Here is a 16,367-nt window from a genome sequence, read left to right as displayed (position 1 = left end):
TATGTCGTTCGGGCTCAAAAACGCCGGGGCTACCTACCAACGAGCTATACAGGCCTGCCTCAACGACGAGATAAAAGACGGCCTCGTCGAGGCTTATGTGGACGATGTAGTTGTCAAAACCAAGGAAGCACGTACCCTTGTTGACAACCTGGAACGCACCTTTGCAGCCCTCAATACGTTCCTAATGGAAATTAAACCCAAAGAAGTGTATCTTTGGCGTTCCTTCTGGCATACTGCTCGGCAACGTCATCAGTTACGACTGGCATACGCCCTAACCCGGAGAAAGTCAAAGCTGTCTTAGACATGAAGCCTCCAAAAAAGGTGAAAGATGTCCAGAAGCTTACCGGATGCATGGCCGCTCTAAGCCGTTTCATATCAAGATTAGGAGAAAAAGGGCTACCGTTCTTCAAACTGCTCAAAGCATCCGAGAAGTTTGAGTGGTCGGAGGAAGCAGACGCTGCTTTCACGCAGCTAAAAGAATACCTCACATCACCCCCGGTACTTACTGCTCCCAGAGAAGACGAAACTCTCCTACTTTACATTGCGGCAACCGATCGGGTGGTTTCCACTACAATGGTGGTCGAGCGCGACGAGCCGGGCCACGCCTACAAGGTACAGCGGCCAATTTATTTCATTAGTGAGGTACTCAACGAATCCAAGACTAGGTACCCACAGATTCAGAAACTGATCTACGCCATACTGATAACATCCCGAAAGTTGAGACATTACTTCGACGGATATCGTGTGGTGGTCATGACCGAGTATCCTCTGGGGGACATCATTCGCAATAAGGATGCGAACGGACGCATCGTCAAATGGGCAATGGAGCTATGCCCCTTTTCCTTGGAATTTGCAAGCCAGTACTACAATCAAGTCTCAGGCACTCGTCGATTTCATCGTCGAGTGGACAGACTTAAGCACGCCTGCCTCTCCGGGATCCGACGAATATTGGACGATGTACTTCGACGGTTCTCTCAACATTGACGGTGCGGGAGCAGGAGTTCTTTTCGTGTCACCATCCAAGGAGCAGCTCCGGTACGTCCTCAGGATTTATTTCCCAGCATCTAATAACGCCGCCGAGTATGAAGCATGCCTGCATGGTCTACGCATTGCGGTTGAGCTTGGTGTTAAACGTCTCTATGTCTACGGAGATTCGGCTCTGGTCATCAACCAACTCAACAAGGACTGGGACACGACCAGTGAAAAGATGGACGCATACTGCAAATCGATAAGAAAGCTGGAAGGCAGGTTCTATGGCATCGAGTACATACACGTGGTCCGGGACAAGAACCAGGCAGCGGATGCGTTGTCAAAGTTAGGATCATCCCGAGCCAAAATCCCACATGGCGTATTCGTCCAAGACCTGCTCACGCCTTCCATTGAAGACGAAGATTCAACGACCGACAAAGCTTCAGACCAGCAATTAGTGGCTACGGTTCCGGCAACAAGCACAACCGAGCCGCTTCCGACCACTCATGAGCCAGACTGGAGGACACCTTTCATCAAGTACTTAACAGATGGTAGCGGTTACACTGATCGAACAGAAAACTGAACGACTGATGCGTCGCAGTAAGCAGTATCTGCTCGTCGATGGCAAGTTATGGCGCAAAAACGCAAAGGAGGAAATCTTGATGAAGTGTATAACCCAGGAGGAAGGTGAGCATCTCCTGGACCAAATCCACTCTGGCTCCTGTGGCAACCACGCGGCCTCAAGAACACTGGTCGGTAAGGCTTTCCGAGCAGGGTTCTATTGGCCGTCAGCAGTAGCCGACGCAGAGAAGCTAGTCCGCCGCTGTGAGGGTTGTCAGTTCTTCGCCAAGAGAATCCATGTACCAGCACATGAGATCCAGACGATTCCAGCCTCTTAGGCCCTTCGCGTGCTGGGGACTAGACATGATCGGGCCTTTCAAACCGGCTCCTGGGAAGTTCACATGCGTCTTCGTGCTAATTGACAAATTCTCTAAGTGGATAGAATACATGCCTTTGGCACAGGCATCCTCAGAGAAGGCTGTCATGTTCCTCGACCAGGTCTTCCACCGTTTCGACATACCAAATAGCATCATTACTGATCTGGGTACTCAGTTCACCGGGAACGCCTTTTGGGACTTCTGCGATGAAAGGAGCATAGTAGTAAAATACGTCTCGGTGGCGCATCCTAGGGCTAATGGACAAGTCGAGCGGGCAAATGGCATGATCTTGGACGCACTAAAGAAAAGGATATATAGAGAAAACGACAAAGCTCCCGGAAGATGGCTCAAGGAGTTACCAGCCGTGGTCTGGGGCCTCCGAACTCAGCCCAGTCGTAACACCGGCGTCTCACCATACTTTATGGTTTACGGCGCTGAGGCAGTCCTCCCACCAGATATAGCTTTCAGATCAGCACGGGTAGAGAACTTCGACGAAGGGCAAGGTCAATGAAGTACGGGAGCTAGAAGTCAACAGCGCAGAGGAGAAAAGGCTTGATTCTTGCGTACGCACGGCCAAATACCTTGCTATTTTGCGCAGGTACTACAACAAGAACGTTAAAGAGCATTTCTTCATGGTCGGGGACTTAGTCCTGAAGTGGAAGACGAACCAGGCTGGTGTCCACAAACTCGCAACCCCATGGGAGGGACCCTTCATGATCAAGGAAGTCACACGTCCAACGTCTTACAGGTTAGCTCACCTGGACGGCACGGACGTACCAAACTCATGGCACATCGACAAGCTTAGACGTTTCTATGCTTAACTACTGAGATATGTACTCTACTTGTATTTTCGATTTACTTTAATAAAGCAATTATGATTTCTCCGACCACTCTAATGTGTCACTCCGAATTTTATGGTTATTCTAACTTAGCCAGTACAAGCCGACCACCACTCCTTCTACGGTTTTTCGGAGCAGGCCCTGTCTCCGGTTCCTCCCAACACGTGCACGGGATCCGCTCTCTACGTTGCGGGTGATCGGCAGGTCCCCCCTGGTTTGACTTGTCTGCGTCCACGTGTGCACAGGTCATAGTACCTCACACTCCGACCACATGCCAAACTAGGGTCGCACAAACTCTTCAGGATGATGTGTCGAGCAAAACGGTACAACTAAACAGAACGTTAACACGTTCCCACTTAGTTACACCAACAAAAAATTTCAAGCTTAAATACGTTTTGTATAAAGCAAACAAGCTTATAATGATATACAGTTACGTTATTACAAGCTTGCCTGAAGAGGCTCAAGTTTACAATAACACAACTATGTCCTCCTTCTACAGCTCTAAGCCTATTACATTGGCTGGTCGGGGAGCATGGCATTTACTGCTCGCCGCCTCTGATACCCTACTCGAGTCTCGGGGACTCTTGAGCTAGTCGAGCTGAAGGGGATGGCCCCGCCGGTGCCTGGCTGGTCGAGACCGCAGGCTTCGTTGGTTGGCTTGCAGCTGATGGCATTTCTAGCTGGCTTGTCGATGGCATACCCTGTACAGGTGCTGTCCCACCTCCACACAGGTTAATATCGCCAATTATCTTTGACGACAAGTCCAGCTGGGCCGTCCGAAGCTCTTCTGCCTTGTCTGGGTCTATCTCCTTCGGGTACCCAGCCTCCAGGCATTTGAGATCGATCAGGGGGGTAGTGAGCACGCACCATGCTTAGCACATGGGCACCCGTGTACTCACCCGCCTCCTTCACGAATTCTTGGAACCATCCCCATGCTTGTTTGCATCTCTCGACCAGTCCGAGCTGGGGCGTCCTTAGCTCTTCCTCTGTGAGCGCCGGGTCGATAAGGTCGAGGACGGGCACAATGCCAGTTGCCATTTCTTGGCACCGCTTGTTCCACGTGTCCCGCTCCTCGGTGGCCTTGAGGCATCGTGCTTTCCAGTCGTCACGCTCCTTGATCACGGCCTCTAGGTGCCTCTTGGCATTGACTTTCAAAACTGAACGCAGTACAAGACATCAAACGTGATGACACGACAAGGCAAGGTGGGCAATAGAATGAGAAAGGTGGTCTGGAATGCTTACTTTTCAGGTCATCCTTCATTCTGGTAGTGTGGTCTTGGAGTTCAGACTGGCTGCGTGCCAGTTTCTCGTTGTCCTCCTTCAGGCGACCACATTCTGCGGTCACACTGGCTATTTTCCCCCTGGAGGCGGGTCACTTCAGCTTCTAAACCTGCATTACAGCTGTTACTGCCAAGAACACAATAACACAAGTCCTGCACTTGCTATGATACGGTGAAAACTTACTTGTTCTCTCCCGCTCTTTGTTATTGAGCTGGCCGACCAGGTTTTGGTTCTGTGCTTCTCGGTCTGTCCTCTCCTGGTCGGCGGCTTCAAGTTGGCGCCGTAAGCGTTCCACTTCAGCCGTCAGCTCCTTATTGGTCGCCGTGATTCCTTCTATCTGGTCGAAGCACCTTTTTCGGTATCTTGCAGTTTTCATCAAGTCCTGCATACAGACAAGCTACGTCAGACAGTTCGACTACACAACAGGGTCAAGGACTCAAGCCAAATATACCTGGACTTCTGTCACCAGACGCTTGGCCGCCCGTTCGACTCTTAAGGTCTCTTCGACCTCTGGGATTTCCTCGTGCATGACCCATTCGTCGTTCCGATAGCGCGACACATATACATGTTGTCGCCTATCTTGGGGACGGCCCAGGACCTCTTCCACTTCTTCCTCTTCAGCCTCCTGTTCAGGAGGCGGCGCTGGTCTAGGAGTTTGCAGACTCCACGACCACCAGGGCTTTTCCACGAGCCGTCGCGTCGGCAAAAATGTTCTGGGCCACTTCTGGCTGCTGCTCCTCGGCTAGATCCAGCTCCCTTGGCGCCATGGTATCCGCCTCAGCAGGGTTCGTGCTCGGAGCACTTGTACTCTGCTCGGTTGTCTTCTTGACCAGCTGCTCGGGGACTGGCGTCTGGTCGTCCGCCTGCTGAGGCCCAGGCGGAGTCCCTACTATGGGCTCCTCCACGGCTGGCTGCTGGGCAGTTTGACCCGCCGTTGTTGGCGAAGACGTGCCGCACCCAGCTAGCTGGTCGGGGCTCTCGGTGGATGCCGATCTAATGCATCAGAGACAAATTCAGAAGATAATAGTATCCAATGCAAAATGCAAGCTTACATCAAAAATATAGATACTTACAGCTTCGACTTGCGGAATGATGTGGCGAAGGAACGTCTCCTCGACCGCCCCTGCTCCGCTTGCTCGGCAGTTTCCGATGGACTCTTTCCACCTCCGGTACAGGCGTCGGGGTATGATGCTTGACGTTTCCTTCGTCTGTCCTCTGGGTTGCAGTGGTCGGTGCTGTGACCACTGCCGGCCCAGAGGAGCCACCCTGCTCTATCGGTCCCACCTGCCTTCTCCTCTTTCGAGGGATGAGCCGGGATATGTCCGCATCCTCTGCTTCGTCGTCCGACAGGGGGAAGATGGTATGGCGTCGTTTGCTGGCAGCCGGACGCTTGCCAGCGGCTCTGGTCGATGCGTCCTCTACAGTCTCGAGTATCGCCCAGTGAACGTCGTCGGTCCTAGCGCTGGTCTGGGCGGCTGGGCCGGTAGCTTGCGGCCATTCTACACCGGGGGGAGGCGACACGAACACTGCTGCCCGGTCACGACCATTACACTGAGACATAAAACGGGGACAAACAGTTAGTTTCTTGCTACAACATGACTCTACAGTTAAAAGGAGGCATCAATTACCTTTGGGGGAGGTCGAGCCAGCTTGAAGGCGTGCTCGATGGCGTTCAGCGCGACATAATTGGGATCGGCCAGGTTGAACAGCTCTCCAATCCTGGCCTTGATTTCCATCTTGTCGAGCGGCTCTTTCCTGGTCCTTGTTGGATCAGCGCCTCCTTGGTACTCGAAGCCAGGATGAATCCTTTTCTGGCAGGGCTGAATTCTACGACTGATGAAGTTGCCGACCACGCTTGGGCCATCAAGCCTTCCCCACGGGATCATCCCGAGCAGTTCGGCGATCTGCTCCAAGTTCTCGGGCTTCTCCGACCAGCTATTCTTCTTCTCTGGAATCAGCCCCACGTCGCACAGAGTGATGGTGTTCGGCTCTTCACGGATGTAGAACCACTTCTTGTACCACTCGTCCAATGAGGTGTTCTAGGGGCAGTGCAAGTATTGAGCCTTCATGCCGTCACGCAGGTTCAGGTAGACGCCTCCGGCGATCTTCGAGCCACCGCTTCCTTTCTTCCGAAGACAGAACAGGTGGCGAAAGAGGTCAAAATGGGGCTGGAAGCCACCATAAGCCTCGCAGAGATGGATGAAGGTGGAGACAAGAAGAATCGAGTTGGGATGCAGATTGCAAATCCCAATCTCGTAGTACAAGCAGAGACCCTGAAGGAAAGGGTGCACTGGAATCCCAAACCCCCGTTTGAAGAAATCTTCGAAAACCACAATCTCACCTGGTTGTGGATCGGGGAAGCTTTCTCCTTCCGGCGCGCGCCATCCAGCGAGTGCCTTGTTGTGGAGCACCCCCATGGCGACGAGGTCTTCGATGGTCTGCTCGTTGCTCCGCGACTTCCACCACTCTTTCGCCATGATTCCGCCTTTCTTCTAGGCGTCTCTCCTCGCCATTAGCTTGTCCTTTCTAGGGGGGTTGATGCGGTGGCGAGGGGATTTGGCGATGTTTATCGGAGGAATAGGGTTTGGCAAGAGGAAGACGAAGGTGGCGGCGGCGAATGACAATGGGGAACGGTGACAGTAACTTGCCAGATCTACATTATAAATAACAAAGAGTTCCGTCGTTTCGTCCGCCCGAGTTTCTTGGGAGACATGCGCATGCGCAGCGGACGGTTGTTCACACCACCTCGAGATCTATGCTAATAAACACGCCCCTTCGTTTACAGTGTACGCGCCTCTTCGCTGATAAAGTCAGAGGGCCCACACTGACGCACCTCTATACAGGTGCCAAGCGACAATTTGCCAGAAAGAGTAAGAGGGCAGAATGCCGTGCTATACCTGTTTGCTTTTTTGACCAAGACGTGTCAGTTTGGACATGACAGAGTACGGCGACAAATAAATACACCAAATAATAGTACAAGCGGCACACGCGATAATGGATTGCCCTAGACCACTACTGTGCTCGGGGATTGCCTAGACCACTACTGTGCTCGGGGACTGACCAGACCATTCCCTTGCTCGGGGAATACTCCGACCACGGTGACTTTTCCAACCATTACCGTACTCAGTAAATGCTATGACCACTGCTGTGCTCGGGGACTCTCCCGACCACTATTCGGAGTTTGCTCTCCTCGGCTACATGTGATTGGTACTCACATACAGTTGAGAGACATTTCTTTAGACCTTGCTACAAGGCTCATACTTCGCCTTCCAGCAAGCTCGGGGACTACGTCGGTACGATGCACCTGCCGGTTCATCTTGTTTTGCCTACGCGGCAATTGGATTTTCAACGTCAGCGGAAATTATTTTTAGACCCTGGCACCACGTGCCTGCGTCACCTACTACCAGGCTCGGGGACTAAGTGGGCACACTTCACCTTGCGGTGAATGTGTTTGTCTACTCGACCCCTTTGCTTTGAATAAATTGTAAGGATTAATAATATGCTCGGGGACTGCCCCGACCACTGCTTGAATAATGGTTCTCCTTGGCTACATGTGATTTGTACTCACATACAGTTAAGAGACATTTCTTTAGACCTTGCTACAAGGCTCATATTTCGCCTTCCAGCAAGCTCGGGGACTACGTCGGTACGATGCACCTGCCGGTGCATCTCGTTTTGCCTGTGCGGCAATTTGGTTTTCAACTAGTCTAGGAATTCTTTTTAGACTCTGGCACCACGTGCCTATGTCACCTACTACCAGGCTCGGGGACTAAGTGGGCACACTTCACCTTGCGGTGAATGTGTTTGTTTTTCGACCCCTACGCTTCTGATGTTCAAGGACGCTATGCTTCAAGACCACTTACATTTCTTTTCAGAAATACAAGTGGGCACACTTCTCAGGACAAGAAATCTTTTTCTTTTTTCTTAAGAGCACCATACATTCTTCGGACAACCTACTTCTCCGGTGATGACGGTGGTCGGAGGCATCAAGGGCTCAAGCCTCACTTGTCGGAGAAGGTTAAAATGGCGTGTCGCAGCATAATACATGATGCTCGGGGACTAGCTGTGGGGGTATTAACCCCTATACCCTTACGGCTAAGCTTGGGCTGGCCCGGATCGATGGGTTCGGTACACCCGAAAGACGACGTGCGGCCCAGTTAACCTGATCGGAGTCCCGCACAAGGAATCAAGACGGATTTGGTGACCAAGCAGGATCCTGGTCGGTTAGAATAGGAATCCTTATCCGGCCACATATGGCAATTGTAACTGACTAGGATGAGTTTCTAGATCTGTAACCCTGCCCCCCAGACTATATAAGGCGGGCAGGGGACCCCTCTAAAAAACATCTCTCATTGACATACAGCAATACAAATCAGACGCAGGACGTAGGTATTACGCCTTCTTGGCGGCCGAACCTGGATAAAACCTCGTGTCTGTCTTGCGTCACCGTCTTGTTTGGGGCTTGCGCATCTGTCTGCCGATAATCTACTACCTTGGGCATACCCCTAGGTAGACTGCCGACCATATTTCGTCGACACTTATGATCATTCTCTATGAGGTTAATACACACGATTTGTGTAATCTGAGATTGTGTTTACTGCCTGTGAACTGATAGTTATATTCTTGTTCTTTCTAGCCTTGTGATCATTGTTTGTGACCGTTGCTTCCTCACGCCAAATTATCTATTGTTGGTTCTGAGCACATGCCCTATTCCCAATGATTACATTGTCAGGCTTCTGTTTTCCCTGCTCCTTTGACTTTTTGGTACAATTAAATTATGTGCGTTGTCGTTATGTGGACTCAGGTGTATTTTACATTGGTTTTGCTCCACTACTTTTGGTTCTTTTATCCAACCCTTTATGTGTTTCATTTGCTTTTGGTCAAAGTGGTCTTCTAAAACTAGACATGGGCTGCGCCCGCTGTCTGAATACTCTGCTCTAGGAGAGTTGTGTTTCCAATCCTATCCACCAGACTCAGCCTATTGCCTAATTTTATATTGATTTTAATTGCTTTCTTCCTGTGTTTATCTTGCATCTGATTTAGTCTCCTTCATTCACCTGCTGACCTTGCTGGCCTCGACTGCAGGTTAACACGGTACCAGTGTAACTGTTCGTGGAGACATGTTTTTATTTTGTGAATTTTTTCCTTGCCACATCCATCTAACTCTGTATACATTCTAACGTCCTAAGTAATAGTCTTCTAAATTCCAGCTATACTACGAGCTTGCAATGGTCCTAGGTTCAGTTACTGGGATGCTATATACTGCTTGTGTTTTAGTCCACTTATTACTTTCGTTGCTAACATAATGAGTCTATTTTCCCTGGGTGTGGAGGCTACATAGGCAGATGTAGGCCTTGGCCATACAAAAGTAATATATCTGCCATCTTTACGTGGATGAAAATATTTGCATGTCATTTGAGACTTTTTTCAAAAAGAGCCTCATCAAATTAAGGTACTAACATAGGCTTCTCTTTCAATAATTCAGTATGCTTGCCAAAAAAATATTGAAACAAAAATGTAAGGTCAAAGATCTTGAACATTCATACTATTAATTGAGCCTCATCAAATTGCAGATACTAATGTGGGGTTGGTATCTGACTTAATAGCGCATAGCTCTTTGATCATATGGGATGAGGCGCCTATGACCCATCGCCATTGCTTTGAATCTCTAGATCGTAGCATGCGTGACATTCTTGGGCAGACAGACCCTTCGTGTTTTAATAGGTTGTTTGGTGGTAGGACTGTGGTGCTCGGCGGAGATTTCCACCAAGTGCTACCTGTGGTCGACGGCGGCAGCAGGTTAGACACCATTGATGCGTCCATAACAAACTCTTATCTGTGGAATCATGTTAAGATTCTAAAGCTAACGATCAATATGCGCTTACTTGGGATGTCTCGCAGTGGTTTGCCAATTGATCAAGTGAGAGCATTTAATGATTGGGTGTTGAGTATTGGGGATGGCACTGCTGGTGCTGGTAATCATACTGATGATGGAGACTCTGAGCTGGTTGAGATACCTCATGACATCTTGGTTCCGAAACTTGGCTCCCCTATTGATAATATCATAAGATCTACCTATCCCAATTTAGACACATTCTACTCAGACCCAAGCTACCTAAGGGAATGGGCTATCATTGCTCCAAAAAATGATACCATCCATGAAATTAATAACCGTGTCCTTTCTTTAATCCCAGGACATGAAAAGGTATACCTTAGTTCTGATTCTTTGGTCAAAACCTCCAAGGACCATGGTAACGCAGACCTACTCTACCCTGTTGAATTCCTAAACTCCCTATAGTTCAAGGGCATCCCTTCTCATAAACTTATGCTTAAGGTTGGCTCGCCCATAATGTTGCTGCGCAATTTAAACCAGAGTGCTGGTCTTTGCAATGGCACGCGTCTGATAATAACCCAGTTAGGTGACCGCATACTGGAGGCCTAGATAATAACTGGCTCTCACATTGCCGACAAAGTCCTCCTTCCTAGAGTTTCGTTGCACGTGTCAAGCACTAAATGGCCATTTGATCTTTGCAAACGACAATTTCCAGTAAGATTGTGCTATGCAATGACTATAAATAAGAGCCAAGGACAAACTTTGAATAGCGTTGGCCTATACCTACCGCGCCCAGTTTTTTCTCATGGCCAGTTGTATGTTGCTATATCACGTGTTACATCTAGAGATGGCCTACATGTTTTGATTGACGACGGTATAGACCTGGCCTCTAACCTTACTGAAAACATTGTTTACAAAGAAGTCCTTTGGACCCTCTGGTATTTTTCCCCTATATATGTTGGGTCCACACATTTTCAGGCTATCGTCTCCTAGCTTATCTACATTGTAGTCCTCTATTTGATACACTCCTTTTTCTTTATGTTGATGGGCCGCCACCAGATGGAGTACACCTTGGTATCACAGATTAATCCAACAAGGCACAATTGGACCATCAAGGTTAGAGTTGCTAGGATGTGGAAACTATCTTCGACTCCTAAGTGGAAGGGTGTAACTGCCATGGAACTTGTTCTGGTTGATGAAGAGGTATGTCCCTTGCTACATGCGGATATATGCTATTTTCCCTTAACTGTGGCCGTGCAATCTGAGACTCTCTACATCAGGGCGTGGGTATTACAGCTTGCATCGGGCATAAAGACCTTAGCAAATTTGATGATTCTTTAGTTGAAGGCAGCTCCTATATGATTAAAAAATTCCAAGTTAGCGGGCAAGCAAGGAAGTATAGCCCTGTACCGAACACACAAACAATCTATTTTACACCGTGGACTGTCGTGGAGGAGATACCTACAGAGCTGGCCACCCAACTTCCCCTCTATGTTTTCAATTTTGTGGACTTTGAGGAATTAACCCATAGACGAAGGAACGGACATGGCCTAGTAGGTATGCACTGCCCTTGCCTTGCCTATTTAGGTTCCCTTTTCCTATTTTTCGGGCTTTACTTCGCAGGTGACATGGTATTTGGATTCCCAACAGATGTTACCGGACAACTTACAGTCATACATCCGGTGGTGCGATCTAGTGGGCTAAATGGTGTTTGCGTGCGGAGGGTGGTTCCATGGTAGTTTATGAATGTTCTAGTTAGCATACACTTATTGTGACTACCCTTGCAGCGATCGTCTCTTACAAATTACACTATGGGGCGAGCATGCAACTTCGTTTGAGGACCAGATCCTTATTGAAACCATTGATAAAGATGAACCCGTTGTGATGACTTTTGCTGCTGTACAAGTGAAGCAGTACTTAGGTGCGTCCTATTTATCGTATCCTTTCTGTGTATCCTCTGCATTGCGCGCAGTTCCTATTATAAGCTGTCCAGCCCATTGCCAACATAGGTGCCACAACATGTGCGAGCGGTGATGGCACTAAATGGTACATGGACATTGACCTTCTAGAAATGAATGCTTTTCGTGTTAGGTAATACGATTCACCTGTTGTTCAGCCTTTCACGATTTGCAGGGTGTGTAAATGGCTGTTGCCCTTGTCCTTAGTTTATAGGGAAGAGGCTCCGAAGTTGTGTTCTTGCCCGACGATGATGATGCAGAGGCAGGTGTTATTGACGGAGCAGGCACCAACAAGAAAACTGTTGCCGAGCTCATAGCATTGGATCCTCATGATAGCAATGTATTGCCTCCTTCATACCAATTACCTATATGCACTACTCAGGTCACGTTGCTGAAATTTGACCTGCCCTTCCATGTAGGGTGTTCGTTTCACCTGCAACGCAGTTATAAGAGAGATAGATGTTTCCAATGGTTGGTGGTATAAAGGTTGCAATACATGCAAGTGGGGGTTGAAGGCTACTTTCGATGGCTTCGAATGCACTAACTGCGATGAGCCTAAGCCAGTGGTTGTCCCTAGGTAATCCTTGCTTCAAGCAGTACTGTCCCTCCCCACTTGACAAAGGTAGCTGGCTTGTTCCTGATGTGTCTTCTTCTTTCCCACTCAAGCTATAAGCTAAGTGTGGTCATGGAGGATACCACTGGCCGCATGAAAATATTTCTCTTCGGAGGAGTAGCTGAACAGGTTGTTCCGCGGACTGCCGCTGAGCTTGTTGAAGAAAGCTCATCCAATCAGATTTTGCTGCCTGCACCCCTTCGCGGCCTTGTTGGTCGAAGGTATGTCTTCCAGGTGGTTATCAGTGAGCAAACCTTTAGGACTGGGCAGCTATGCTTCCAAGCTAGGAGGGTGTTCCCCGATCCAATGGCTTCTGAGGCTCGTGGTCCTACCAGTCGTTCGCCGCAAGGTGCTAAGGATCCCAAAGCTATGACCATGATTAGGACATCAGGTGTTGCCTCTAGAAAAGATGACCAGGCACACGTTCTTGTCATTCCTGAGGTTCCTAACAATGCAGAAGGTGGCTTGACCCCTCCTCCTGCACCTACCACAGTAGCTACTACCAAAACCTCATCCAGCAAGGGGAAGGAGGTACCCTCTGATGGTCATGAGGAGCATGGGTATGTGCCTTTGTGGACTAAGTAATCTAAATCATTTGTCATGCTCACATAGTGCATTCTTCACGCCGCTCGAAATTAGTTTAGAAGGTGTTACATTAGGTTCCTCCAACATTGAACCTTATGTGTGGCTATGGTCACCTTCCCGGGTGAAGTATGGTCCATGCATGGGTGTTTTGCTTATATAGTTTTTTGCGGGACTATACTAGGCAAGAGACTGAGGTCTGCTCGCAAGGACCTATTCCCTGCAAAGAAAGCCGGAGCAAGGTAACTTATTCATTCTTATACTATTTTGTTGTTTAGTTCCATCAGTTAGGTGACAAAGTATTTCTAATTTGCAGCGATGCGTAGGCCTACGTCCTTGGGCTCCACCATCAGCCACCTATCGCTACACAGCTTCATCCAATAAATCTGATGCTGTTCTATGTGCTCCGTGTTGGTGCCATAATCGGTGTTCCAGTTTTAAGTGTGTTATGTAGTGGGTAGTGTCTCCTTGTGGTATGAACTTGGCCTATGAGTCCTTACTTGTGTTGGACTTTGGAGATCCCTGGGCCCATGTATCCATTAGTTCACCATGCCAGTTTAGTAGATAAGGATCTTTATGTCTTCTTCTTAGGTGCAGTGCCTAAACTAGGGCCTTTACCTGTCGGCCAGAGGAGTTTGGCACTGTGTTGCCACCAGTTAATTTCGGTTGTTGAGCTCAAAGAAATAGTGTGAATGCCCATTGTTTGTTTTAGCTGCGTGTGTACTAGCTTCAAGCTGATTAAAGTGTTCTGTCTAATTGTCTCCCTTGTGCACGTATCTAGTGCCTTGTAAATTACACCACTACCTATACAATGTGTGCACTCGCACCTTGAGTCTTATGTGGTAATAAGCTTGTGTGGTTTGGTCCACATGAGGATTGTACCTCTTGTCTGTGTTCTGGTTGGTGAATGGGAAAACAATAGAAAACATGAAAGTTTCACCATGGAGATTGTGGAAAGCAGGATGATGGAGTAGGGGCGATGAACGCTGACCTGATTGTTTTGTTGCAGCTTCCGTTCGATGGTCTACGTGAACCAATTGCCCAGAAATTGGATGCCCGTGGGGTTCTTGACATAAATATATTGCCGTCGGAAGCAAGTTGTGCATGAAATCCCTGCCAAAATTTACCAAGCATCAAAGTGAGATGTCTAGTACGTATGATGGTTGCGCTTTAGCGGTCTCACCACTGCCTACATTTAGTTGATGCCAGATCTTATTATTTAGTATGGTCATCAGGAGATCCATTCCAGCTGCACCACCAACGACGGTCGATGCTACTGGCAGTTCAAAGGCAGTGATTTTTTTACTAATATCGGGTGGTTCGTACAGCTCCTACCTTGTGGAGGATGAGCCACCCGCTTATTGTCCAACATATATGTTTCCTATCCAAACGTGGCAACGTGAGAGCGCTGCTTTCCCTATTCCCACACCACCATGGTGGCTGCGTGCCCTGTGTCCCCGTTGCCGCCTCCCATTCTCCTGTGTTCATCCGCCTTGATTCGGCTCTTCGGACATGGTGGGAGAGAGCTGGGAACTGAGTCCTCGAAAGCGTGTCCTGTTTATTTCCTTGGTGTGTCTTTGTTCATGGGGTCTAAACGGTTTTTATATTGGAACATCGGTGGGGAAACAATTAGGCACGTACTACACAGGAAATGATGCAACAGATTAGTCCACCTGTGTTGTGCCATAAATGAACTGTGCCATAAATGTGCTGGGCAACCCACAAATGGACTGGGCAGCCTGCACTGTGCATAGACGTGGACACAGGGGAGTTATGGCCTACCTAATCGTACCTTGTCCTATTTCCCACAGCCACCTGCATGCTGTGCTGCTGTTTCTCGTTTCGGCTGCCTCATGCAAGGCATTCGATGCTATATGCAGGGGAGTAGCTGCCAGTTTTTTTTGCATGCCAAGGAATACAGTATCCTGTAGTAGGTTTCCTATGTGCAAAGGAGTAGCTGATAATAAATTTTGCCGCCCTCCTACCGTAGTAACTATCCTACCTGGGAAGGTCAGCTGATTGTTTTGTCCTTTTATGCATGTCCCATCAATTGTTTATTCACTTCATTGGATGAAACTTTTTTGTAGTCCTCAGGACCTCCACAGGGACACATTAATTGCATGTGGGGCTTCCTCTCGCCGACCAAGAAAGAGGCAGCATGGCTTATCGATGGAACTGTGTCGTAATTGGTGAACCCAATCCCTCACCCATTCTACTCATTTAGCTCTATGTACAGGCTGTGATGATGGCTTCTAAATATCGCATCCATCAAACTCTAATGCAAGGCTTTGGAAGGTACATTAGTGTATTGTTATAGATGTTTGTTTGTGTGTCTGTGCACAGGGCATTCATCTTGCTGAATGAATGTGGGCCTGCAAGATATGTTCCTGTTAGCTGCTATTATTTTTTGTGCCCAAGGCTTCCACCATTCACTATTAAGTTAGTACACGAGCTGATAAATGAAAGTAGTAGAGCAGCTAGGTAAGTGAAATATGGCCATGCATCTGCACTACTATCAGCAGGGTGAAAGGTCTAATACACAAGGGTAAGGCTAGACGAAAAACTCGAAGCTCGTTAGCTCGCTCGGCTCGTGGCTGGCTCGACTCGGCTCGGCTCGGCTCGTTATGATAACGAGCCAAGCCGAGCCAAGATTTTAGCTCGTTAGCTATAACGAGCCAACTCGAGCCAGCTCGCGAGCCGCTCGTGAGCTAAACGAGCCAAGCTTCCAGGAAAAAGTATCATTTAAGGTTGTTAGATGCATGAATACTATAGTATTTTATTATACTTGTATATATATTAGCACATATTAATTTTTTATTCGATTTAAGGTTGTTAGATGCATTTTTTTATTATTATTATTCTCAAACTTTAGATAAATGCAAATATTATATTTTGTGTATTTTTTTATACCTGGTTCGCGAGCTTAACGAGCTAGCTCGAGCTTTTAACGAGCCGAGCCAAGCTGGCTTTCTGGCTCGTTAGGATAATGAGCCGAGCCGAGCTAGCTCGTTATCTTAACGAGCCAGAACGAGCCGAGCCGAAATGAGCCGAGCCGGCTCGTTATCCAGCCTTACACAAGGGTGACCTAACGTGTGTTTTGTCGTGGGGTGGATGGATGCATGTAGCCGGCCAAAAATGTAGCACTATGTGCACGCGTGCACATAGTGAAACCAACACAACCTCCTAAATACCTATCTAGGGTAGCCACCCAAACCTATGTACGGTATTGGACAGCTAAGGTGCACCTACTACACACTGACACAGATTCCTAAAAGGCTATGTAGGGTAGGAGACGGTGCCTAGAAGGTTCCTCAAGTGACCCTACCAGTGGACAAAAGGTACAGTTCGTGTAGT

The 16,367-nt window shown here is 48.5% G+C and overlaps 1 pseudogene; it reads left to right on the top strand.

Moving 5' to 3' along the window:
- Positions 1-10,919: 10,919 nt before the first annotated feature.
- Positions 10,920-13,021, top strand: LOC136482181 (replication protein A 70 kDa DNA-binding subunit D-like; annotated as a pseudogene).
- The last annotated feature ends 3,346 nt before the right edge of the window (positions 13,022-16,367 follow it).

This window comes from Miscanthus floridulus, chromosome 9 (genome assembly GCF_019320115.1).
Source record: "Miscanthus floridulus cultivar M001 chromosome 9, ASM1932011v1, whole genome shotgun sequence".
In the NCBI taxonomy this organism is placed as follows: Eukaryota; Viridiplantae; Streptophyta; class Magnoliopsida; order Poales; family Poaceae; genus Miscanthus; species Miscanthus floridulus.
Note: the sequence above shows the minus strand (reverse complement) of the source record. Positions and strands in the feature narration are given on the sequence as shown.